Source organism: Rousettus aegyptiacus, unplaced genomic scaffold (assembly GCF_014176215.1).
Source record: "Rousettus aegyptiacus isolate mRouAeg1 unplaced genomic scaffold, mRouAeg1.p scaffold_m13_p_1, whole genome shotgun sequence".
Lineage (NCBI taxonomy): Eukaryota > Metazoa > Chordata > Mammalia > Chiroptera > Pteropodidae > Rousettus > Rousettus aegyptiacus.
The window spans coordinates 4,613,646-4,626,525 of NW_023416284.1; the positions used below are offsets into that span (position 1 = coordinate 4,613,646).

Here is a 12,880-nt window from a genome sequence, read left to right on the forward strand (position 1 = left end):
GTTCGCAGCAAAGCCAAACAGCCTCTGAGTACATTTACCATATAACTTGTCCATTTACTCTGGAACGCATCTCCTGTTCTGCGGTGAAGCTGGATACTGGTCAGTTTTAAGTTCTACTCTAATAAATCACACAATAAATTAAAATGTAAACACAAATAAAATTTGGATTAAATCCCAAAACCAAAATTTTATAAACAGCATTATAAGTTTTACATTTACTAAATTGCATAAAACATTTTAATCTGCACTGGATTTTTAAAATTGAGGTATAATTTATATACAGTGAAAAGGAGAGGTTTTAGGTATTCTGTTCAATTCATTTTTATAAAGATGTACACGCATACACACACACCTTTATAACCCAAACACAAACCACTTCTACCATACCAGAAAGTTCTCTCAAGCACCTGCCCACTCAATCTCTACCCCACCTGCAGAGGAACCACTATTCGGATTTCTATCCCAGAAAACCAGGCTAGATCTACCCATCTAAATTTCTAAAACACTGTCAAGCGGTTCAGGTGGTCACACCATCTTCACTCCCACCAGCGGGAATGAAGCTTTCCTTGCCGGAGTGGGCCCTCTCACCAAGAACCAGGGCGACCAGTCTTTTCCACTCAGCCACTCCAGGGGCGGTGTAGTGGTAGTTACTGTGGTTTTAATTTGCATTTTCCTGATGACTAAACAGCACTTTTTCATGGGCTTACCCACCATTCACATATCTTCTCTTGTAAAGTGTCCCTGTTCAAGTCTGCCCATTTTAAACAAGTGAGTTGTCTTATTGTTATTGTTGAGTCGTAGCAGTTGTTTGTTTGCTTCGAGTGTTTTAAATGTATTCTGAATTCAGTTCCTTTCTCAGATGTGTGTTGCAAGCATTTTCTCACAGTCTGAGGCTTCTCTATGAATATTCTTAACAATGTCTTTTGATGAATTCAGTTTTTTTTCCCTTATGGTAAGTACTTTCTGTCTCCTCTTTAAGAAATCTGTATCTATATCAAGGTTCAAAAGACATCCTCCTGTTTTCTTTTAGAAGCTTTATAACTTTTACCATATATTAATAGAGGTCAATGATCCACCTCAAATTAATTCTTATGTATGTATGGTATAAGGTAGACTTGTGTTTTGTCTTTTGTTTTGTTTTGTTTTGTTTTGTTTTGCCATATGAATATCCAGTTGGTCCAGCCTATTTATGGAAAAGACTTTCCTTTTCCCATTGAAAACAGCTTGATAAAATGTGTGGATTCATTTAAATTTGCATTGAAGAAATAAAAGGTACATATAAGCCCCAAAGATCACTGGTATTTTAATCTTACTTTGTATGTTATCACCAATATGGAAAAAATCATTTCCTCTTAGTAACATACTTTATATTTACATAAAATAAATAGTAATACTGACCAATGATTACACATTTTGAGATTTTCCTATCTGAATTATGCAATTTATATTTCATAAATATACTTATATAATATATACGCATATGCACTAAACTGTTGTGACATTTATAATGGTTAAAGTTTATGTTTGTGGAAGCTATAATTGCTTGATATGTTACATCAGATAAATGTATATATCAGAAATAATCATACAAAATGAAACAGTACCTTAAATCTCCAACCCCACTCACCAACCTGGTTGTTCCTTTGGCTCAAAGTAAAATTTTCCTGAAAAGTTAACATATTTTAAGTTACCCTGAAGAGATACACTAATAGGGGGAAAAAAAGCTCTAAAACATACAGTCCAGGGCTGGGAGTTGGATACAGGAGAATAGCATATTCTCATCATTGATGGTGAGATTTCACAAGCCAACCTGGGGGGCATCTGTTTAGGAAGCTTGGACCAAGGAAGCCTCTTGTTTGCCTGAACCTGGTGGAGAAAAACGTTTAGAAGAAAACCAAGTATCTGCACCTTTGACGTGGGCTGGACCAACATGTGGGGAAACTCAATGGGGTTTGTAACAAACCCAGGGGGAACAAACCCAGCTAAACAAATTGTTCTTCTGTCTGGTCTTGTATTCTGTACCTATCCCCTCTCTCAAGGTTTATATGGGAATGCTGGCAGCCATGACAAACCGCTCATGATTTAAGAATTCATGCATTTGTGGTCCTGGGGCTTAGCAGAAAATTATTTCAATAAAAGCTAACATACCAAGAATTCTGGGAGGATGGCAACAGTGGCAGTGGAGTTTATGGATCTTCCTAAATCCCCACATAAAAATAGATCAACTTGTGAGTCAACCCACTTATAACACAAAATGAGGAAACAAAGCATCTTCACAAACCCCGACATATAATAAGCAGGAGGGAGGGCATAAACCAGCAACAGTCATAAGACCTGTGGTTATCAGAATCTGTAGGGGAAAAAACAGAAGGAATAGGGTATCTGAACCTCGCCTTCTAAAAGTTCATGAAAAATAAATTCACGTAAAATGAGCAAAAGAAACCTATTGAGGGAAACCTCGTACAATGTTACTAATAGAAAATAAGGAGCAGAAAAAAATAAGGAGCAGAATAACACCCCCACAAATAATAAAAGCACAGAAAACAAAACACAACAAAAAACCATGTGCACACAACCAAAGTGGCAATGCACTGTTTTAATACAAGCTAAAAGATATCATTAAATAAATGATAAAAGACATTAGAGAGCAATATTAATCAGACACAGGAAAATGCAAATGAAACATCAAAGATCATTTTAGAAATGAGGAATTAAGTAGGAGTACAAGAGTGAATAAACACAGCTAACAAATGTCTCCCTTACAAGAAAGAGAAGGTGAAGAGAAAAAAAAATTTTTTTAGGCGAAGTGACCCTTGGTTGACCTCACGGATTACAAAGAACTTGTCAGTTTACAATCTCTTATTTTTTTTATATTTTTATTTTAAATGCCTACAGCATCTGGTCTTCTTAGGTGGTCTCCCATCCAAGTACTAACCAGGCCCAACTCTGCTTAGCTTCCGAGATCAGACGGGATTGGGCTTATTATTCAGGGTGGCATGGCCACAGACGAAAAGAAAGTGTTTAAAAGTCAAAAAATAAAAATAAAAATAAGAAAGTGACAAATATTAAAGACAGGCAAGAAACAACTAACATAAACATAACAGGAGCTCTGAAAAAGAAAACCGAATCTAAGGATAAGAACAAATACTAAGGACCATAATTTAAGAAAATTTTCCAGAAATAAAAAGACCTGAAACTTTCTTCAAGAGTACACTGTATACTTATTCATACAGATCCAAAAGGCCAACATTAAGACAGTCTACTAAAATTACTGGACTTTAAAAGGAAAAAAAGTTCTTCTTGCATCTAGGCAGAAAGAATATGTGAATTATAAGAAAAAATAATAGTATCATCAACAGACTTTGGCAGCAATGCTTTATACCAGAGGTAAATGTAGCTGCATATTTAAGATACTTGAGAAAAGAAAACATGACATGGTAACAATACTTAATAACAGTGCTCTGCATATTTGAAAGTTGCTAATAGAATAGATCTTAAAGGTTCTTATCGCAAGAAAAAAATTTCTGTAAATATGGATGAAGGTGAACTGGAAGTATTGTGGTGATCAATTAGCACTATATACAAATACTGAATCACTATGTTTTACATCTGAAAATAATACAATGTTGTATGTCAATTAAACTTTAATCCAGGAAGAAAGGAAAGAAGAGGGGGGAGGGAGAGAAGGAAGGAGAAAACATGAGCCAATAACCCTGACCCACAAGTATAAGGGCACAGCCAATTATAAGCACTCAAGAAGTCAGGGAATGTCATTCCTGTGAGCCCTTCCTAATAGAAGACAAACTTCAGACAACCAAACCGACATCTACATAAGAACTAGCAGTGAAGATTAAACATTTACAGCAGTCTTCAAATAACATCATTTTGTTCAATGCTGTTTCATTATAACACTGCTGAGATAGCAGAGGAATTTATCTCTTGTTTATATCAATTAGCCTCTGGTAAAACTGGTTTCATTATGCATTTCATAAGAGGCAGACCCTACGGACAATGAGAATGAGGCCTCCCCGTGGTTACCTGGAGAACTAGGATGGATGAGGGCTCAGTAGAAGAAACTGATATACTGGCTGTGTATAGTGTGCTGTCATTTAAACATTTAAAACATGGAGGCAGAATACGGAGAATGCCAACAAAACTTTTTTTTTTTTTTAAACTCTTTTCAGTAATCATAATTGGTGGTGGCAGTAGCAGTACTGATAATCTGAGACTACTGTCAGGGTAAGGCAAGATAAAGAAAAATAATTATGAGATATTCTCATTCTGTCACTCCCGTGTCTCAGAGAACCAGGAAAAAAGGAGATACAAATGGAATATCGATGAGGTTAAATAAAAACTGTATAATCCTGAATTAGAATTAGAAGTATCAGTATGATTTATAAAGTAAAACATAATATTTCCTAGCTCTGTTCACTGAAATTCTCACAATTATAATATATAAACCAAAAGATTAGGAATAATGACCAACCCTGTTGCAATGAGACCCAAATGGCCCAGACTATGCTCTTGAAAGATCATTCCTTACTAAAAGAAACCAGTGATTCCAGAAGAAATGCTGGTTCTTGGCCTGCTCTACAGAATGTACCAAATGAGGATGGGGCATCTAGGCACACAGATAACAAGGACACCATCGGATCCCAAGGGTCATATCAAAGGACTTAGAAGCCATCTGAAGAGGTTCCCACCAGCCACGTGAAACAATCCGAGCCTCACTAAAGATTAAGAATTGCAATCATTTGAAATCCATCAAACAGGTTTAAAGGTACCCAATGCATTATCTGAAACAGAGTAAATAAGGAGAAAGAAGTCTTTCCTACATAAACTGTAAAATTCGGTAACCAAATAGTTGATGACAGGGAATACTGCCATATAAAAATATTCTAGTTAAAAAATGAAAGTGAAATAGAATCTCATAATTTTCCAACTCCCAAGGAATTAATGGAATACGTAATAACATTAAAAAAGAACAAAAAACAGACATAATGTGCCTCTAGGTAAAAGTGCACTGCGCCATCTGTAATCTTGTCCAAATGGATGAGACTCAAGTCTGACCAAACCTCCGGATCCAGCTACTAATGCTCAAGAAACAGAAGAGACATCTGGGAAATAAAACTATAAAAGAACATAAAGAAAGAGCTGTACTTTGAAAGTCAGGGCAGTGGTAGTTAATTTCGTAGGCAGGGAGGGGACTGTCACTGCAGAGAAACTGGAAGATGGCAGCGAAGTCCCATTTCTTGACCTAAAAGGCTGTTACACATTATAACTCATTAAGCTATACATATGCTTTGTGTGGTTGTATCTGTGTTTTATAATAAAGATTTTTTTTTTTTAAGAAAACACTAATAACATATTTAACCCACACTGCATAAGAACAGACATTAGCTAAAGCTCTGGTAACCAGAGAAGAAAACCCAGGAGAAGGGGAGAATTCCTAAAGGACAAGTGTCATCATGACAAAGGTAAAAGAACTTCGTGCCTCAGACAGATTTCAGCTGGATACCAGATGCCACAGATGCTCTACACACAGCAGATAAAAGACGTATTTTACCAATGTTCGCAAATTTATACATTTCATAATTATGTGGTTTCTAGCTAAAAGACAAAATAGCAACCAAACCAAAAGAACTAAATTAGAAAATGCATGTAAGGAAATAGAAACAAGATATAAGAAAGCAGCTGGAATTGTCACAGGAGTCTACAAAAGGAATAAATAGCTGCTGAGCACATACTCAACAAGCTCTTCCTAGTCTGGATTGATCGGAATGACATCTCTGCAGTAAGAATGCAGGACAGGACACTAAAATTTAAGGACAATTTTGAAATACAAACTAGTAAAACAGAACATGAGAGAACCAGCATCAAATTATTATAACAAACGCCACAGCTGCTGCTGATGGAATAAACTACCCAGTCTCTGGGTCTCAAAAACCTTAAACTAAGGATTCCTTATCTCCTTCTCTCACGCATCTAACATAGTCAATGATCAAGAAATCCTGGACATCTTGTCTCCAGTGTATTACTCAGCTTTCTTCTACAGACTAGAATACAGGGAAAAAGCACAGGCTTTAAAATTACAGAGACCTAGGTTCAAAATCTGACTGTCAATATACTATATGACATGAAAGATTACTTAACTACTGAACCTCCATTCAAAATCTGCGAACAGAATCATTTCTACCTTCTGTCAGAAGAAATCACTCCAAGGAGTCCTCGGTGCATATAGCACATAGCTCTAATTATTACACTGAATTTTGTTCCCTCCCTGTAATACAGACTGGTAGACAGCAAGGACATATTTTTTTTGTTGCACAGCAGATAAATGTTGCTTGATAACTTTAAGTTTCGCCATTCCCTCCCCATTCTCATTACTAGCATCCTGCATCAGGCCCTCATTCTGGTTCATCTTGGGCTATTTTAGTAGCTTCCTAATGAGTTCTATCTCTAATCTAATTTTCTGAAAGCATAGTTCTAATCATGCACTCATCTGCTTAAAAACCATCCGTGGTTCTCCGATGACCTACAAAATCCAGTTTTTCAGCACAGCCTTCAGAGTTTGGCATATCTTTGCAGCTCTATCTCAAACCATTCCCTTTACCAAATCGAGCTAGATTCCAATATTCAATGATAACATTCTGCCTCTATCCTTTGTCTAAAAACATTTTCTATTCTCCAGCCAAAATCCTTCCAACCCTTTGAGACTCAGTTCAAAAGCTACCACCACTTTGGGACACCCCAGCCTAAGTCTCACCCTCGGAAAGCACATTCACACTTCGCCCAGACCCTAATCTCTGCAGTGTGTTTCATCTCTCCTACTCGTCTTGAACCACTTGAGTACAAAGGCCACATTCTATTCATATTATCACATTAAATAAATATTTATTAAGCTCTTTGTATGTGCCACTGGACAGCCCTAAAAATACAGCAATAAACAAAACAGGCGAACGTCCCCTCCCTCAGCTGTGCGGCTGGCCATTCTTGAGGGGGAGATCAATTCATATCTCCTTTCTGCTACACGATGGACTTAGTGCTATGCACACAGTATTCATTTCATGAATGCTGGTTTGAATGAACCGTACAGAAACACTAAAAAAAAAAAAAAAAAAATTAACACACCAGAGTAATTTAAAGTAAGTCATTGAAAACCCTCATTTAAACTCCAACCTGCAAATCTGGCATATTCTAATACTTCTCTTTTCCAGAAACATGTCCGCCTCTTTTAAAATTCATCAAAGTCCCTAAAAGGTAACTGAGCTAGAGGAGTCCCCATACCCACCCTTCTTACATCCACTTCTAAGGGCAGTTGCCCTGTCCAGTCTCTCTGGGTGGCCATGCTTTGTTTTCTGTGACTCTGGCCTAGAACCTACAGTTAACTGTATGAAGTGTGACCACTTCCTAAAAGCCAGCCAATCTCTGAGCAACCAACAACACATATGGTCCCGGATAAAAAGTTAATCTCTGCCTAATTCTCTCCGCAACTTCAAATGACAACTAAGTAACACCAGTTAAAGTGGAGTTCCAGATACAAAGATGCCATGAGGTAGAGACAAGCCCTTTATTTATCTATTTTTTCAAACAAAATATTTATCAATTGAAATCCAAATCATCCCTCAATTGCAAACAGGGGCCCAGAGCTTCTCTCATGGAACCTCCCTCTGACCATCTTCTATGCTAACAGCCAAACGCACCACCTCAGAACATGGCTTAAGATATCACTACCTCAGATTAAAATCAGAAAATCAGTTTGCTAAACCATAAATATTTACTAATGTTTCCATTCATTTATTCATTCATTCGATGACTATTAAATAGTCACAGAATAAGACCGATGAGGTGTTTGCTCTCAGAGAGTTTTGTACTACTGAGGAAAGGAAACCAACAAATAAACCAACAAAATAATTTCAGATGATAATCAGTGTCATAAAACAATACGGACATTATAACTGGGTGACATCTTAGCAAGTGAAGAAGGAAAGGGGATGAGGCCATGGACAGGGTGGTCAAAACAACAGTCTGGAGTCCATGAGATTTGCGTTGAGATCTGAAGGGTAAAGAGCCAGCCGTACAGAAGGAACCCATCAAATCAAGAAACAGCCCGCTCCACACTTCAGGGTACTGGGGGCCACGGAGAAAAGTCAGAAATGTTTGAAACATACGTGTTCTCTCAAAAAGTTTAAAATCCACTTAGGGAGGCAAATTAACTCATGAAACGAATTTCATGAAACTGCAGAAAGCCAGAGAAGCCCTGAGGACGGAGGGGATAGCAGGAACCGCTCTGCGGCCTCCAGGTCGCGCTCACCCAAAGGCCAGGCTCGTCTGCTCGGGACTCCCATCCTGATGGCACCGGGAAAAGCACGTAAACCATGCCTTTGAGCTTTTCAAAGTGAAACCTGAACTTTTTCTAGTCTTACTTAGTTCACACTTCCAAAGGCAACATGAAGGCAATGCTGCCAGGCAGCAGGGTAAACATATCATTCTTTTGCTAATCTGGAAAAATCTAATCTTCAAATGACATTTCCTCCACTCAACTATAAAGTGACTTGATTTCTCACTCCTGCAGCCTCCTCAGCCTTCCCTACCACTGACCACAGGCCTGGACTTACCCAGAATCCTCTAGCAGTTTCTCTTTCTGGACATAGTTCGAGAACTGCCGAGTAGAAAGAGCTGCCAACCAATTAGTCTCCAAACCATCCCGAATCAACTGTATCATTCTGTCATTGCCTGAGGCAACTGAAAGTTATTCGGCTATTTCAGATGTTAAGGATTGAGCTTCCCAAATGTTTGCAAAGGAGAAAGCCAGCTGACCTCTCCACTGAGACTCTGCGGAGAGAGCTGCCAGAGAGTCCCGAGGGCGTGACATCGGATCCACTATGTTGTGTGTGTCTCAACTTCTAGAGGGCAGCAAAAAAGTAATGAACAAGCCACCTGTGCGGGCAGATAAGGCAAGTTTTTCTTTATGTGTAACTTGGTGGTGTGAAGAGGCTTTTCTAGAGTGAAACAAAGGTACACGTTCTTCAAATGGAATGGTCAAGAGGAAGATGTGAAAGCAAGAAGTCCCGACTCTCCCCGTAGCTAGTGACCACGTGTGATCGAGGCAGCTCTTCCCACTGATGGCGACCGGCAAACGACCATCAGCACTATCTTCACTGGGAAAATGCCAGTTGCTACTTCAGGTGAAAAGCCAAGCACAACCGTCCACCGTCAATGCCAAAGCGTCCAGGAAAGCCAGTTAATGGAGCCTGCCCACCACCTTCCCGCAGTCCAGCCCAGCTATGGCGACTACCGCTTACCCACTCGATGAGAACTACGCATAGTGGGAAGTGTCTCCACCTGGAACCCGCTGCCCACCCCCGCCCGCCACTGCCCCGTATCTGGAAAAGCCAGCCCTGAATCCACCGGTTCGTCAGGACGCCTCTTCCTCAACTCCGACCATCAGACAGGTTCCGGCGCTCTGTGCGTCCTCCGCACGCAGCCCTCCCACGACAGACACAGGCTGTCCGGCTGCTGTGAGGACATCTAGGTATGCCCTGTGTCCCCCACAAGCCTTTGCACATGCTGTGGGTAAGAATTCAGATTTTCTCTATCATTCCGTTTTTAATCCCTTCCTCTAAAGGTGTCTAATACCAAATGCTACCTCCTAAGAGGGTTTAATACACACTGGACTTAACACAAAACTCCTGCAATGCCAACGTGAAGTACATTCATAGTGATGACATTTTATCATATTTCTTCTCAATGAAACAAGATAATGAAATTAAGATTTAAAAACACAAAATTCAACTAAATCACAGACCACTTCATTCCTATAAACTTGTCTTTTAAAACTCTCCCTACAATTTCCACCCATTACACACTGACACACAACATACAAAAGAAGATCCTGACTATTCTGAACCAGTAAAAAAGGTGCGCCTTTTAAAAATCACCTTTGCAGAGAGTTCCCCTTCCACAGCTTATCCTAGGAGAATCAAACTTACTCGTTTTTTGCATGAAAATGATACATGCTGGTTTAAGATGAGGTTTTAGTTACAGGTGTAACTAAATTCACGAATTTAGTTCTAAATTATGAGAATATCAGTAGATTTAAAGTCTGTGGAAGATGTTCTCTTACATAAATGATAACCCCATCATCTCTGACATCATCTGACTCTGCTTTTGGCACTCGAGCAAGTCTGCGGCCGAGGTCCGCGGCCGATCTCCTGATGGCGGATCACTGCCAGGAACCGGGCTGCGTTGATGGGTCTGATCCCGTGCTGAATGATGCTGACCAGGGTTTCAGACATGTCCAGTTGGGGCAGAGATGACCAGCTGCCTAAGCCGACTTCCGTTCTCCTTAATGATGAGCCCCTATGTCGCTGCAGCACAGCCAAAAGCAAGTGCAGCCTCCCCTGCAGATCTGTGTAAAGCAAAGCTGTCATGCAGGGCGCAGGCGGTGCTCTGGACCGGGCCTGCCTTAGCTGCGTGCCGTCCTCCTCCGGCCGCCTGGCTGCAGTGAAGAACCAGTAGTGCTTTTATAAGACAATTAAAATGTTGTGGCAATGCGAAACATCCATAAAAGTGTCTAAATGATTACTTTCAGTCTCTGTACTTATCTCATGATGGACTAGCAATAAACAGATCAGTCCAGGGGCCTTGGTTTGAATAACACTGCCCTAGAGCTCTGACAGCACCGGCCACCTATGACCATGAGGAGACCTGAGAACAGAAACCTTCACTCAGGACCACAGCAGACAGCAGGAAAGTAGCTATCTAAGGGCCGTGGTCACTCTACCAAACCTGGATGGCGCACCCTGGAAGACACCTTGTTTTGTATGAGAATTCAGACTTTTTACCACTGTGAATTGGGTTTTTAGTACACAGACCCAATCTCAATAACTGATACTCCTATATTTACAAACAACTATAAAATTTTCAAATTGCCTCATTTCATATTACCTCTTTTTATTCTCACATGAGAATACCTCTGTGACGTAAGCAGAACAAGTATTCTCTATCTGACAGATGTGGACACCAATATCCTGAAAGATTAAATACCTTGCCTAAAGTAACACATCACTGACAGTAGAACTGAAAACAGAAGCCAACTGGCTTACTCTCTCCATAAGAGCAATCTACCTCTTAGTGAATGAAATTACTTCACCATGTTCATAATAAAATCTATGAATGATCAGTGGAATACTCACAACAACATGAAGTGTGTATGCCTCTGGGTAGAAAGACACAACAAAAATGCCATGGTCAACCAGTGAAGACAAAATAGAATTTAATGGCTGCGGTCAGAGCGCGCTGCATCTTACAGTAGTGACAGAGCTTTTGTAAAAAGGTGATGGAGGAGCGGAAACCCTGACAATATTATAATTTAGCCAGCAATGTAGCAACTGAACAAAGAGTAAATAATACATATCATATTAGTTTAGGTTATGACATAAACTCTCAAAACCTAACCTCAAATAAAATGTGTAACACTAACATACTACATATCTAGATGAAAAAAGAATTCGTCAATAAGCAATAATGTTTCTTAAAAATAGTTTGGGTAATAATGTCATGGTAATAACAACAATGTCTTTTAATATAAATAAGACTTCTGATGAGTTCTGTCACAACCCCTCTTTTGATGGTGAGGAAGTGTGGCACGGAGCTCACTTCCCAGGATGCCCTTGCGAGCAGACGCACATTCCTACTATCAAACAGCTGATCATTATCAGCCATGTCATCTGTAACTGTGAACTCATTTTTATTTGGGTAAATTTTCTTTGCCAATATGGGTTTCAAAAGGTTTATTTCATCAACAACAAACACGAAGTACTTCCCACATCAATACTTATCTGTTAAATACTAACTTAACAGAAAAGTCATACTTTTCATTAGATACAGATTAAAAGGTTCTTATGCTTATATTTTTTTTTGAAAATTAAAAAATATAAGAAAAATTAGGTCTTGAACTTTAATGTATTATGTATGTTTAAACCTTTCAAATTTTCTCTCTGGATATAAGCCAAAAATAAAAATAAAAAATGCAAAAGAAAAAACAAGCCGAAAAAACGTATCATAAAATTCCTCAAGGACCATTAGTGAGAATGAGTTCTTACAAGGAATACCAGTTAGTGCACCATACAAAAAACAATTGAGAAGGAGGTGGGAAATTACAGAGAGAGATCAGCATAGCTGTAGATATATAGATATACACAATATACACCAGCTCAAAATAATAATAGGAAAGAAAAGAGTAATTCCCCACTAACTGCAAACCACACTCAATCCTTGTGGCATGAGGCCATAATGAAGAAGAAATGAAAGCTTTGGAGTGACTCCTTCAGGGGAATTATCCTCAAAAATTTATACGAGCTCAGTGGTCAGCAAACTGGTGGCCTACGGGCTATACCCAGCCCACCATCTAGTCCTAGAGTTTGACTGGAACACAACCATGGTGTCACTGTCCATGGCCGAGCCGAGTAGCTGCCACAGAGAAGAAAAAGGTGACAACATTACTGTCTGGCCCTTTAGAGAAAAAGCGTGCCACCCTGGGTGCGGAAAGCATCTGTCAGTAAGTAATAATGTCACTAATTAGCTACCTGAGCAGCAGCACAAAATAAGATGGGACTTCTCTGGAAATTGGCAGGAATGAGCCTTTTGCTTCATAAATGTGTTGGTGTGTATGTATATGTAGTTTTAGTTTGAGATATAAGATCTGCAAGAAAACAGTTGATCCAAGCATGAAACATCTCCAACAAGTATGCCAGACATGAACTAGCCTATGATTTAGAAATCTACTGAACTGCATTGATATGTTATTTCCCTTACAGAGAAAACCCAATTTGAATAACAAATTTCTCTAATGAATTAACTTCAGAGATTTGTGATA

At 39.2% G+C, this 12,880-nt stretch overlaps 1 protein-coding gene and 1 pseudogene across 6 annotated transcripts in view; both read right to left on the bottom strand.

The window, feature by feature from the left end:
* The window catches only part of RERE (arginine-glutamic acid dipeptide repeats), a 357,676-nt gene that overhangs the window by 167,671 nt on the left and 177,125 nt on the right, over positions 1-12,880 (bottom strand). The window lies entirely within an intron of this gene.
* Positions 2,887-3,008, bottom strand: LOC118606836 (annotated as a pseudogene).